General features: G+C 42.9%; 1 protein-coding gene across 9 annotated transcripts in view; it reads left to right on the top strand.

Moving 5' to 3' along the window:
- Tead1 (TEA domain transcription factor 1) overlaps window positions 1–14,720 on the top strand; it is a 254,028-nt gene that overhangs the window by 54,087 nt on the left and 185,221 nt on the right. Inside the window, exon 1 of one of the 9 annotated variants that reach the window (XM_078046469.1) lies at window positions 11,842–11,934. The exons of the other annotated variants lie outside the window; for them this stretch is intronic. The gene's annotated coding sequence lies outside the window, so the exon portion shown is untranslated. Of the gene's footprint in view, window positions 1–11,841; window positions 11,935–14,720 lie in introns of those variants that run through there. 9 annotated transcript variants of the gene reach the window in all.

Raw genomic sequence — 14,720 nt, 5'->3', positions numbered from 1 at the left:
TAGTTTTCATGCAGCCCAGAAGCACAGCTCACTGCAACACAGGGCCGTTTATTTCCTGTGTGGACTTCTCCTGTTGAGATCAGAGGGGGTCTTCTAGACTCTGCCTGTTAATCCTCTTGCCTCTTCTCTACTGGAGCCATACAACACAAACCTAATTACTCTTATCACATGCTAGCCTATTTAGGGTTTTTCTTTTGAAAAACCTAAAATATTTTTTCTAGCCGGATTAGTAATAGATGTCCATTATCAGCCATTGAAAAAAACATGGAGAAGCAAAAGTGAAAGTTTAGAACTTTAGTTCCAGGACAATTTTAATGCAGCTTTTGAAGTGGCTACATATAATTGCTGTTATTTTTTTTTATAAACAAAATGGATCATATTATTTTCATAATATTTTATAATTTCAGGAAAACATAATTTTATTAATATCTTTCACATCAGTGAATATAATGTTGCAACTAGTAACAGTTTTATAACCATATGCAATTCATTCCCTTTTGTCAGCTATTTTACCTTTTTCTATTTTGGGGGACGCAGGAATAAATTATGCTGTAATTAGTATCCTGTATTGTAATATATAAGTATAGTAAGTATGTCTGTATTGTAGCTTAGACAAACTGTATTTCTGTTATTGAGCTCCGGATGTGGAATAGTTAAGCCCAGGACTCTAGTTGGGGGCTCTCATGGGCATCTAAGTTATTTATTCTCCAGCATCACTGTCCTCATTCCTCTGTAAGTGGCTTCACCCGTGTTCCTGTTCATTCTCTTAAATATGCTCACTTGTGACCATGCATCCCTCTGCAATCTCTGGGACCCAGATTCAAGTGACTTTCTATACTCTAAGGTTGCATTTCTGATCGGGACAGTCTGATGCTGCATTGGTGTTTATTGCAGCCTCATTACACTGAGTCATTGAGCTTGTGGGCAATCCAATCCCTTCAGACTTTTTTGTATGATCTTCTCCATCCAATGCTTGTGAGTTGATTTTTTTTTTGGACGTAAGTGCATGACTTGACATTTATCCTTATTAAATTTCCACCTTGTTAAAGTCAGCCGGTCATTATATCCTTTGATATAGTATCAGGAATAGACTCTTATCATCCTTCCTAATCGCCATCTCTTCCAACTCACAGGCACTGGCAAATTCCAGTATCAAATGATTCAGCAAATCCCAGCAATCATTTATATCTCTGTCTTCCTTACTAGATTGTAAATTATTTGAGGATCCAAACCATATCCTATTAGTTCTCTTTAAAACCCTGTCCCTATTTTTATTTTATCACACGTGACCTCTTAAGTACCCAGGAAATGTTGCCACATGGATATTAGTTTTAATTTAACTTTAGGGATGAAATATTGGTGACAGTGGTGACAAATTTAGAGAAGGCTAGGCCTGGGTGGCTGGGTGAGGAGCTTACAGTGAGGACAGGGCAACAAAATGCCTGTCTGTCCCTGTGGTGTAAATCGGAATTCAAGGCCTCTTGTGATGGTACTTGGGGTCGTTTGGGCTTGAGCTAATTCTTGAGATGGAGCTTGGTGTTTTTAAGGATAGGCAGTAGAGGGACTCCTCAGGGAACATGGGTGCATGAATGTTCAAGGCAGTAAACAATTGAGGTGAGACCAGGGGAATGGCAGGGGAGATGGTGTCTGCTGGGAGAGTGGATGACCAGAAACCAGCCACCCAGCCTTGGAGAAAGATGTGATCCCACGGAACGGTCTCATCTGCCTGTTCTCTGAGATGTAGAACCATGTCACTGTGTCTTTTTCTTTTTTACATTCATTGAGCTTAAGACTTGCAAAGACCTACTCATCCTTTGTCACCCTTAGATCAGGGGTTGGACTGGAACTGAATCATGGATGCAGATTCTTCTCGCCCGGCTGCCCAGTCAAGGTGTGAGGGCAGGGCCTCTTTGGGGCCAGCCTTGGGCCCCTGGTATTTCTTAAGTCTTGGGTTCATCACCTGGAAGAAGAGGAGTTCCACCCTGCATCTCTTTTGGGTTTATGGAACATGATTAAGATGGTGTTAGGAGGAGTCAGCTCTAAGCCCCGGTTTTCAGACACACCCGGTTCTAAGTAAGTGGCCCTGACCTTGGCAGGGTTTCCTAGCCTGAGACATTGAGTGACTGGAGCCTGAGAGTTCCAGCTCCCCTGGTGTGGCTGTGGCCTTTTCCAGACCTGCAGGTGGCTCTAGGCCCCTTTTCCCACCCCTCAGCAGTTTTCTGCTCTCCTGGTTAGCTGAAAGGGAATATTCCCCTGAGGCAGGCTTGCAGTTCCTTTTTGGTTCATTTACTCTGAGTCTTTTCTGAGTCAGTTCTGGAGAAGGGGTTACTGTTAGAAGAATTAGAAAAGGAAGAGGAAGAAACAGAAAAAGGAATACTCCCATGGTTCTCATTCATTTTGGTCCCTGCTCTGGGCAGAAAGTAGAATCTTCCAGGAGTAGGGGTTGGAGTGGGCACCTTGGCATACACAGTATTCTGGGCACGTCTTCTCATCACACCCTGGGCGTAGTACCTGAGAACGTTGAGGCATGCAGGTGTTCCATGCATTGCCCTGGAGCTTATCCGCAAAGGGGTGGCATGTGCAGTCACTCTCAGGTCTCTGTGTTAGGGCCACACTACCTACCAGTCTCCAGAGTGCTTGGCAGATCTCTACCTCCCTTCCCGTCTTCCTTTGGTGCTTTTTTCTCTGCTGCTGCGTCTTCCTCTTCTCCTCCCATCCCCCCTACTATGTGTTGTGCATGTTCTGGATTCTAGGATCACAGCTGTGACCAAGGCCCATACATGTTTGACCCATGTTGACAAGCCTGCATCCTCTGCAGCTCCACTTGCTCCTGACATTCTCAGTATATCTTCCAGTCATTGCATTTACTGGGATTCATGATCGTATTCTGTTGATGCCTCTGTCTCTGAGCTCTTTGAGGGAAGAGCCTGCTTGTTACCTACCTTCATCTCTTTAGCACAGAACTTGGCCTGAAGTTGGCTGCATGCCTGTTGAAGCCTCATTGAATGGATACTTGCTTGTGTTTGGTGACACCCAGCTGAGTTATGAGCAACCTGGGTCTCTGCCTATTCTGGGTCTCCATCTGCCCTATACAACTGGTACACAGGAGACCACATTAGATCCTTCAGTTAGACTTCTGTTGAAGATGAGTAAGGCAGCAGTCAGTTCCTCGGACTTCATCATTGTATATGAATGAAGAGAACAAAAATATTAATATGATTGCAGTGATTGTTTACTCTGGCAAGTAGTTTGTCTCTGAGATTCCTCTCTATGAATCAGCATGTAGTACCCTGAAATTCCAAATGCATACTTTTCTCTTCCTCTCTGCTACTGTTTCACTCAAAAATTTTGGAATATGTGGCTGTTTATAGCCTTTTCATACCCAGGCTGGCTTCTTCCCTTCCTTCCATCCATCCATTCAACCATCCATCCTTAATTCCTTCCTTTCTTCCTTGCCATTGTCCTACCTAAAACAAGCTGTTCAGGTAGATAACTTTGCTTGGTGGCAGTGTGTCTATTATGGTTTAGATGTGGTGTCCCCAAAAAGCTCATGTGTGAGACAAAGCAAGAAGATTTGGAGGAGAAATGATTGGGTCAGAGCCTTAACCTAGTCAGTGAATTAATTCCTGATGGAGTTAACTGAATGGTAACTGGAGGCAGGTGGGGTGTGGTTCAGTGGGAGCGTGGCTATAGGGTATGTATTTGTACTGGTGAGTAGAGTTGCTCTCTCTGCTTCCTGATCATCATGGGAGCTATTTCCTTCTGCCACGCTCTTCCGCCATGATCTTCTGCCTTAGTTTGAGCCTCGAGGAATGGAGTCTGCTGTCTATGGATTGAGACCTCTGAAACTGTGAACCCCTAAGTAAACCTTTCCTCCTCTACAGTTGTTCTGGTTGGGCTTTTAGTTGCAGCAGCGAAAACATTTACTAAGAACAGTGTCTTAAAATAAAAATGAATTAACACTGAGTGCAGTGACTCACTCTTGTAATCTCAGCTACTCAAGAAGCTGAGGCAGGAGAATGGCAAATTTGAGGCCAGCCTGGTCTACTTGGCAAAACCCTGTCTCAAAATAGAAAGGTCTGGGATGTAGCTCAGTGGTAGAGTGCTTGCTTGGTACACATGAGGCCCTGGGTCCTATCTCCACGTCTACTTGTTTTGGTGGAGAGGTAAAGGGGTGAGAAATAAAATTGAGAGCTACCTAAAAGTTGTGTTTCAGTTCTCTTGTTTGTAGATGAGGAAACGAAGGATAAGGCTGGAAAAAAGGAATTGCTCAAAGTTGTATTACTGTTGCATTTTGTGTTACTCAGCAAAAGTTAAGCTTCTCAGAGTCAAATTGTGTTTGGACATCTGTCTCCACAATTCACAAAGAATGGTTTCACTAAATAAATGAAAAATAGCAAAAAAAAAAAAAAAAAAAAAAAAAGAAAAAGAAAAGAAAAGAAAAGTGATCATTATCTACATTGAAAATGCACTTTGAATCCTAGCTCCTCTATCTCAAATCTTCCGATATCCTTTACCAATTTGAATAAGACTCAAGACCTAAGGTTTGTGCAAGGCCTTTGCTTAATAATTGAGGATGCCCTGACAATGCACAAGCAGGTGTGTGCCTTTCATTCACTGTTGTCACCTGTCACCCCAGGGTTACCTGTTTGGAGCTGCTGCACATCAGTTTGCCTTAAGTCATGCTGGAAGCCCCTGGAACTTTTCAGTTGTGGCTTTCTCCCCTGGCAGCCTGCTGCACTGTGGGGTTCAAGTCTGGATGAGTTTATTTTATGCATGCCTTTTAGCATCACTCTTATGGTTTGTTCAGTAACCGGAGGGAAAATTATTATTATTATTTGGCTCAGAAGCAAATTAAAAAATTTGTTTCTCTTATGTGAAAGAAGAGTCAACTTGGAGGTGTATATAGTGGAAGACTTTTAGGGATGATTAAGTAATTTATGTAGCAGAAACCTGTAGAAGAAGAAATAGTATACATGTACCAGCTTCTGACAGAATGGAAAATGGAATTAGTGAAGAAAGGCAATTACCACCCAGTACCTTCAGAGCTGACCTCTTAGTATCAATAAAGGGTAGGAGCTGAAAAGAATGTTTTCTAATCTTAGCCCAAAGAATAGATGCCCGACAATGGATCAAACTGCAATTTAAACTTCTGTTGCTGCAAAAGAGGAAAATACTCCCTTGACCTCATGAGAATTGGAAGAGGTGATGTGTTTAAACCCCTGCATGGAGCCTGGTACCGGAGTGTTGCCCTGGGGCTGTCAGAAGATGACCGGGAGCTTTAACTCCATGCGTGTGCAAATTCTGGAAATCACCTTGCTCACAAATTGCTCTTTCCCTCCTAAAGGAGATGTCAGGAATCTGTCTGGGACTTCTCTGCAGTTGGATCCTTTCCCTTTCAGTTTCAGGTTAGACAATTTTTGCATTTTAACTACTCCTGAAGACAGCCCGGCATAGGACCTCTGATAATCAGGGCAGTACTCAGCCCTTCCCTTTCAGCAGTTATTTCGTGGATTATGTATTTATTAAAGGTGCTAGGTGTGGAGCCAGGTCATGAGGACACACCCTCTCAGCGACAAAGGTGCTGCCTTCATGGAGCTCCACGCTGGCAGGACAGACTTGTTGATAGCCAATTCCCAAGGCATGAGATGTGCAAGGCCATGAAGCCTCAGGAGCATGCAGAGGGCTTTCCAGGCTGACTTGGACATCCAGACTCCACGGAGGAGGGAATGTCTCTGGGACCTGAAGATGCTTGGAAGGATACAGGCAACAACTGTGTGTGTGTGTGGCGGGGGGCGGGGGGGATCATCTGTTAGCTACTGTGTTCTTCACCACCGAGTTACATTTGGATTCCACTGTAGGTATAATTCAGTTTCATCTGATTTATCAATCTGTCTTTTAAATTGTAAACTCTCTGGACAAAACTCTTCTCATTTGCAAAATTGAAACTTTCCACTTACAAGGCTGAAGCTCCTGGCAACCACTATTGTACTCTCTGTCTGTATGAGTTTGACTATTCTAGTACCTCATCTGAGTGCCGTATTTGTCCTCTTACCACTGACTTATTTCTCTGAGCATTGTCTCTTCAACCTCTTCAAGGTTGCCGTGTGTGTCACAATCATCTTCCTTTTCAAGGCTGAATAATATTCAAGCTCCCATTTTATTTTAACCCCAAGCATGTGTGAAATATTCACCAACCAGTGATGAGCTCTTGAATCCCTTTACTGAGAAGTCACTCATTTGTCCCCCTCTCCCTCTCCTCGATTACATATTTTAAAAATATTTTTTTAGTTGTGGATGGACACAGTATCTTTATTTATTTTTAATGTGGTGCTGACGATCAAACCCAGGCCTCACGTGTGCGAGGCAAGCGCTCTACCAATGAGCTACAACCCCAGCCCTCCTTGATTACGTATTAGTTCCCAGATATCAGTGCAGTCACAGGGGTGGTGGTGGTGGTGGGGGGAATACAGAGGGCACCTGTGCCTACTCCCCACCCCAGACTGGACTGTCAGGAAGATCGACACTGTCGATTACTGCACAACACCCGTGTCAGCATCAGTGTGTATTAAGTCCTGTGGGACTTCAGAGGATCCAGACAGATGCTACATGCAGAGCTAAGGAGGGTGTTACCACAGAGGTGGCAATTGGCCAAGGGGGAGGAAAGGCGTTTCAGGCCAGAGGAGCAGCGTGGCAGGGGCTGGGAGTCCGTGTGTCCATACGTGCGGTCTAGTTTGAGAGCTACCAATTTAGACTCGAGTCAGGCCGTGTGTTCAAATCCTGGCTCTGCCTCCTATCTAAGCGATGTGGGGCGATTCATTCTCTCATCTCCAAAACGGGAATAACTGTAGTACTTTTTTCAGAGGATTGATGTGGAGATTACATGAGTTCAGACACATAAAGTGCTTAGAACAGGCCCAGGTACAGAATGTACACTACCGAAGTATTAGCTGCTGGTACTGTTGCCACTGTAATGTTTGAGGGAACAGCAGGCTGTCATCTGTGTGTTTGCCAGTTGTAACTACACAAAGTTAGAGATGGGCCGGGCAGATCTCGAGAGGAGAAGGATTCAAATATCCACTTACTTCTGACCTCCGAGCTTTCTTCTTGTATTCAGGTGCTCAGACATTTCAACTTAGGTCTGACATTTACTTAAATTTTCTTTAAAAAGAAAGAAGTTGGAATTATTTCTTAGAAGTTGCAAAAACAATAGAATGAGAAAAAGTCTGATACAAAACCCCGTAATGTTACTGTTCTTACGTGGTAGCCATTTCCTTTTCCTTTTCAATTCAGGTAGCTCCTTCCATAAAAGTAAAGTTATGATCACTGTAGATACATACTTTTGTTTTGCTTTGGGATTTATTTATTTATTTAGTGGTACTAAGGATTGAACCCAGGGCCTCATATATACTATGTAAGTACTCTCTTTCTGAGCTACATCCCCGGTCCTTTTTTAATTCTTATTTTGAGACAGATTCTTGCTAAATTGCCCAGACTGGCCTGCAACTTGGTGTCCTCCTGCCTCAGCTTTCTGAGTAGCTGGGAATACAGGCATGTGCCACCATGCCTGGGTGCCCTTTCTACCCCCGCTTCCTTTCTCCCTCTCTCCCTCTCCCTCCCTCCCTCCCTGCCCATCTCTCTCTCTCTCTCTCTCTCTCTCTCTCTCTCTCTCTCTCTCTCTCTCTGTGTTTTTGGTGTTGATGGTTGAACCCAGGGCCTCATGGCTGCTAAACATGTGATCTACCTTGAGCTATATCCTCACCCCCTGTTTTGCTTATTAAAATGGGATATTGGTTGAGAAACTTTCCCTCCTGTTTCAGCCTATTCTTTATTCTTGTAAGTGAATGTCCAATTTTCTTTTACATTGATATATGGTGACTTTCCTAGTCATTTTCTTATTCATAGTATTATATAGATGGTCCTATAATTTACAACTTTTGCTCACAATTTTTTTTTCTCCCATGTAATTTTCCCTTTTTGATGAACTTCTGGGGTCAGGATTAGTAGGTCAAAGGATTCGAGCCTTTTGAGGCTCTTAGTGTAGCTAACTGGCTCTTCCCATCATATCCGGGCTAGCACACTCCCCACATCTCATCACTACTGGGGATGTGATTATTGTCTTTAAAGGCTTGCTCGTTAGTCAGTATGAAATAACACCTTACATTGTTTGAATTTGCCATCTTTCTCCCTCCTACTGAAGATGCCTATTTAGCCATATGGCTGGTCTCTGTGTGAATTGGTCATTTTTCTCCTTTTCAGAAGTTTTGCAATGCAGAGGTGAGTCATTTAGGGTTAGTTTTGCACTGGAGAACCGTTCACATGCAGGGAGTTAAAAAGAACAGGCACTCCTTCCCTGCCCTGTAGTAGCAGGCTCTGGTTCTGGCCACAGCTTTCTGAAGAAGCAGAAAGTAGCATCAGCTTTTGCCATGTGCCAGCTCTGCAGGGGTCACAGCGGCCAGAGTCCACTAGGCAGCTGCCTTTTTTGGTAAACAGAAAAACAGTGTGCCTGTTCCTGAGCTTGGCTCTAGCATGTGCTCACTTCATTCATAGGGTCTCTCCTCCTCCTTACATCCCATGGGCACCTAATGCAGGGTCAGCCCACAGTGGGTAATTTTTCCTCCCATCAAATATCAGAGGGTGGAATGAAACTTCCCTGAGGTCTGTCTTCCCCTTCTGAGTCTGTGCATCATTCCTGTTAAGATCTTGTAGCCATTCTTTGATTACTTCTAGTGGTGGGAGGGAGGTTCATTATGTCACAAAACTGACCCTTGGGCTCAAGGTGATGTGGACCTGGGTTTGAATTGCAGTTTGAGCACTAACTAGTAGTATGATTTTAGACAAATAATGTTTTAAAACTTTATTTTATTTTTCTGATAAGGGAGATAGTATTACACCTCTACCTCATATTGTTGTGATGAGGATTGAATAAAACAATGAAAGCAAAGTTCTAGAATATTAAAGAGTCAAACTTATAAAGTGGGGAGTAGGATGGTGGTGGGGGGACAGGCATGTGGGGGAAGGGTACAAAGTTTCAGGTAGGAGGAATAAATTCTGGGGATACCTTACATGATTTGGTGACTACAGTTATTAATAATGTTTATTTCAACATAATTAAAAGAGGATTTAAATTCTTCTCACCACAAAGAAATGATTTAATATTTGAGGCAATGCACATGTTAATTAGCTTGATTTGTTCATTCCACAATACACGCATATGTTGGAACTCAGATTGTACCACACATACACAGTTATTAAAAAATAAAACTTAAAAAAAAGTGAAGCCCTAGGCCCCATGCCTCACATACAGTGTTGAATCAGTGTTAGCTGTGAGTATTAATTTCATGGACGGCTGCAAGGTATTTTTCTTAAACTTTGGCCGCTATGTTTGTTTTCATGAGCCCAACGGGTCTTTCGATCTATCAATTAGGATCTTGCTCATTTGGCACAGAAGTTGTAGTTCAGCCTCTAGCTCCCTTAGTGGCTTGGGTCTCTTCCCTAGCAGAGATGTGGGTGGGTATTACCTTTGTACTTGTTCCAGCTTGGGCCACGACCCAGCTGCTGGGCTGGGCAGGGCTCTAATGTGTCCAGGCTAGCACCTTCTCCACTTTCAAAGACTGATTGTACAGGCCCCATGTTTGTCTCCTTCCCCTGTCTTGGCTGTTTTTATTTTATTTTTTTCCTGCTTTGGCTTCCCTAGTACAGGATGGACAAAACATTTACAGGAAATGAGACGGTATCTACTTACTAGTTATCTGTGCCTTTCCACCGAAAATAATTTTGTTCAGCAAAAAACAAATGGCAGAGATTGTACTTCTGGGTGTGTAGCAATACACTCAGCCCGCTGACCGCACTCAGTCAGTACCACTTCCACTGGCTTTGCAGGTAAGCCAGGAGGAGAGGGGTCCAGGGACCAGGGAGGCTCCAGCTCTGACACTTCAGAATTCATCCCTAGATTTTTTTTTTTTTTTTTTTTTTTTTTTAGCATTTCATTATTTTTGCTTTAGCTTGCTGAGAATATAGTTGCTGATCTGAGAGTGCCTCAAAGCCTCCTGTGATTTAAGCAGATAGCTTTTATCCTTGGGGTACTAGCACCACTGATATTAGTTCTATCTTCATGATTCTTACTATAAAGTTCATATTTGTGTCTAATCCAACTTACCGTGCTTTGTAGAGAATAACTTAGGTGAAATGGCCCCCGCTAGGCGCCTTTGTAACTGCTTCCTAATAACTGTCAATTTTGGTTTTAAAAATAAAATATTAGGAGCCAGGCACAGAGGCACAAGCCTGTAATCTCAGCTGTTCAGAAGGCAGAGGCAAGAGGATTACAAGTTCAAGGCCAATCTTAGCAACCATGTGAGATCCTGTCTCAAAATATAAAAAGGGTTGGAGATGGAGCTCAGTGGTAGAGCACCCCTGGGTTCAATCCCCAATATTGCCCCCTCTCCCAAATAAGGAATTCAGTGAGTTGAAGAAACAATGTTGAAATGATGGTAAATAAGATTTTAAAAGGTGGTCTTTGAGGGATTGGTTCATTTGGAGATTAACACTGCTGTGATATTTTAAATATTTAACAACCAATCTGGAAGGGCAATGAGACAACGGAAATCTCTGGAAGCTCCAGGTTTGCCGAGCGTTCACCCTGAACCATAAGACGACCGCAGAGTACTGGGAGAAAGGTGGGGCATTCGGGACGCTTGGGACATTGACTAGACTCTTCCAGCTCTTAAAATTGTTTCAATATTTTAAACAACCACTTTGGGTCTCTTGGTGGGGTCCTGTGGGGTGGATGGGGAGAGCACTGAGTTGCCTTTGGCAGGTGGCCAGAGGTGCTGATGGATCTGACGTTTGCCTTCTCTTCAACTCACTGCTGAGGGGACTTTTGTTGTGCCGGACCTGATTATCTTCCAACAGGTGCTTGGAAAGTGTCACCTTGTAATTTAGGGCTGTCTGTTTGGAAGCACTAGACATGCCTCCTTGTTCAGAAAGCACTTCATATGTACACTGTGTGAGAGGCACACTGTCCCTGTCTTCTTGGGGTCCCCATTCTGCACTACTGGCTTTTAAATTGTTCTTGTATTTGGACTTTAGGATTTGTCCTTAGGATGTTCGACACAACAGGGAGAAGTTGTGCCAAATCCAAATGTCCAGCTATGGAGAAATGGAGAAATAAATAATATTCTGGTGTCTCTGACCCAGGATAATATAATCTCTTAAAATTATCAATACAATGAATTTCTTGGGACTAAGGAAAATGCTGAATGTGAAATCCCCAAAATTATAATGAAGAAAAACAGCAAGTTATTAGTGCAAGAAAACACATCAAAATGCATGGTTAGCACGGATTATTATTTGGTGGTAGAATGTGGGTATCTTTTGTCGTCATCTTTGTGTGTTTCTCTGTTTCCGCGTGTTTTTGTCATCTGTGGGCATTAACCTTATGAGAAGTGCCCTAGAAATAGTCCATCTTAAAAATCCAATTAAAGTTTTTTAAAATGATTGTACAGTTCGTGGACGAATCTGTTGAGTTTAAACCTGGAGAAGCACAACTTGCAGGTTGTGTTTTTTGCCTATAAAGGAAGGTGCTGACTAGGTGGGATAAAAATAAGAGCCTAGGTCAGCCCCTTGCTGCTGCTGCTGCCACCGCGGTCCAGCTCCCCCAGGCTTCCAGACGGCCAGGCTTCCAAGAGGCCCTAATGGGCTTGTTGAAAGGCTCCACTTGGCTTCTTATTAATGTCCCTCTCTGAGCGGGCGCTCTGCTCTGCTGGCTAACCTTGTCAGAAGGTTATCCCGGCTCTCCAGGGCTCGGCTAATTTTAAACCTGGTCAGCCAGTGTGGTGGCATCACACTGCAGAGACACGAACAGCTCCCTGGGAGACATGGCTGGGAAAGGATGAGTTGAGTCCACCGTGTTTTCCTCCTCCTCCTCCTCCTCGTGTAAGTGACCAGGCCCGCTGAACAAGCAAAGAGAGCTGGGATAATAATGAGAGTGTTTATGGTAAAAACCAGGATTATTAGAGATCTTTTAGCAATGTCAATACTGGTTGGTAATTGCTTGGTGTGATGTGCCCGCATGCAGTGTGTTAATTCCGACCACACAGGGAGCAACAAGGTGAATGAGATGCTGTCTTCCGGGGAGTTAGACTTTGGCTGTTTTTAAAGACAGGATGAAAGCAGTGAATTTCACTATTTATATAGTATTCTTTTAAATTTATAGGACTCCCAAACTCTACTGGTGATAGTCCTTTGTGGAAGCTTTTGATTGATTTGACTGGGAGAAGGCTCTTTCTTAAAAGTTACAATAAATAAATAAATAAATAAAAAGGAAAAAAAAAAGACAACTACACGGTTTCTGCCTTTCTGTGTGTCTGCTGCTGGTCTCTCAGCCACTAAAATTGTCATTGAAAGCTTTTTGAGCACTTGCAATAGGCAGATTCTTGTTCAGAATATTGCTGCATCTTAGAACGCTTGTCATCCTGATATTTTAAAATGAAATATGAATCAGTAACTACAAAATAACATGGCATCGGGGAACCTTTCCCTAATCAAATTAACTTAAAATAAAAAAAATCCTGAGTTTATTTTATTTTTTTTTCCTTCTCCCCCAATTACCTACCTACCTTTCAGCATCTTTGGGCTGGGAATCAAATGTGCCATGAGAGGTATTCCAGAAACATTAGATAGGTCTTCCTTGGCCAAACCATTCACAGCTTCTCTCACACCCACAGGTTGTAGTGGGAAACTTTCCTGGTCTTGGGATTTACCTTCCTGGCCTGAAGGAGGGCATCTTTTCTTGTAGCTGGGTCTGTACCCACCCACTTATAAAACAGTTGGTAGGAGCAAATTAAAGAGGCCCTGTTCATGGAGTAAACCAAGATGAAAGAACAGTGGATGGAGAATCAATAACATACTAACCCCCTACAGTGATTGAAGTGAACTTTATTTGAAATATCTAGGCTGCTCCCGACCACATCAAGTCAGCAGCGTTCCTGCACGAGGGTAGCCCAGGAGTGGACTTTGATTTCATTTTAGGGGGGAAAAAAAGAACAATGAATACATGTTTTTTATTAGCCTTTTCTTTCTTGAAGGTCTGCTTCTCCTGGAGTAGACCTAATTAGCTCTGTCATGTTTGGCTTTAGTTTGGAGAAAATTAAAGATGAGTAATATCAGGAATTTGTAGAGTGGGGATACTTGTTAAAATTTTCTTTGACCCAAATCTGACTTTTATACATAGTATTATGTAAGCAGGCTAAAGAATACCCAATTTCCAGCTTGCCCTAAGACAATGTTTTTAAAAGCACGTCCAAAGTGGTTAAGTATAATGTAAATAAATACATTACTCTGTTTGTCTGCCAAGTGAATGAGTTATTGCAGGGACTATCTTGGTGATGCTAAGAACATGGTGATGAATTTAAACTACATTTCTTAAAACTCTGCTCATGCCAGGCTTGGTATTGCACACCTGTAATCCCAGCTACCCTGGAGGCTAAGGCGGGAGTATCCCAAGTTCAAGGCCAACTTCAACACTTTAGTGAGACCCTATCTTAAAATACAAAATAAGTTCAAAGGGCTGGGAATGTAGCTCAGTGGTAAAGCATCCTTGGGGACAATCCCCAGTAAGGGGGAGAGGTGAGGGAAGAAATCCAGGCTATCTTTGACTGCAGTTCCAATGTCTTCCGTTTTTCTTCCCAGGGCTTGTCTTTCTCACCTCCTGGACACTACTCTTCTGCTCTTGGCTGGATACAGGCAGGCCCACTGTTATTTTTGTGGTAACTTGATACTTGAGCTGAGCACAGCCCCCAGGTTCCTGGGGGTGAACTAGCCCATAGCTGAGCCACAGTTCCCCAGGCTGAGCAGCTGCTGAGGCAGGGCTGGGGACCTGGACAGGCTGAAGTGGTGTTGGGGATTGGGGTGACTAGTGAAGGCCTCAGATTGTGGCTTAGCAGGTGGCAGGACCTTTCCTGGTTGGGGGCCAGCCTGAGATTCAAGAAAAACACAGTTGGTTATTAAGGCTAGAGGCCAGCTAGTTAGGGTTTTTTTGGAAACAGAAGGAATATTTTGAAGCCAGTGAATTTTTTATTTTGCTCTGTGGGTTTAGTTTAGGGTATGCCTGAGGCAACACTTGTACTTGCTTAAATAAGGTTTCTTAAGAGTCACCAGCATTGTATTTCTTTTTATGTTCAAATAAATTGAATGTGCTAGGGTTGGTGTGCAAAAATGGATAGCAGGATAGCACAGAGTTCTCACCTTCTGAAAATCAGTGGTATAATAGGGAAGGAGACATATTTAAGCAGTAATTATTAATTATAATTATATGCATTTGTTCAATAATTACTTGAGAGTCTGCAATGTGTCAGGCACGGTTTTAAGATATGTGCCTGCCCACACATTAATCTGTAAACATTCAGCTAAGATAATGTTTATAGTGACTGTCAGGGAAACATCCTGTTAATACTTTACCTTGGTCATCTCCTTTAATCTTTATAGCAGGTAGACAAAGTTATTCATTCCAATTTTGAAAACTTAGAGAATTAAAATCCAAACTCTTTGGAATTAAAAAGCCTTATGTATTCCTGATGGGCTTACTGTGCCATATGGGTTTATTAGATGCACGTATGATCCTTGCAACCATAGGGATGCTGACCCAGGACAGCATTTAGCAAATATTTTGAGAGTTGAAGCAATCCATCGGGTACTGGGAAATATTATGGGAAGAAATGCCC

This window comes from Ictidomys tridecemlineatus, chromosome 4 (assembly GCF_052094955.1).
Source record: "Ictidomys tridecemlineatus isolate mIctTri1 chromosome 4, mIctTri1.hap1, whole genome shotgun sequence".
NCBI lineage: Eukaryota > Metazoa > Chordata > Mammalia > Rodentia > Sciuridae > Ictidomys > Ictidomys tridecemlineatus.
The sequence above is the reverse complement of the archived record's forward strand: the minus strand, read 5'-3'. Positions and strand labels throughout refer to the sequence as shown.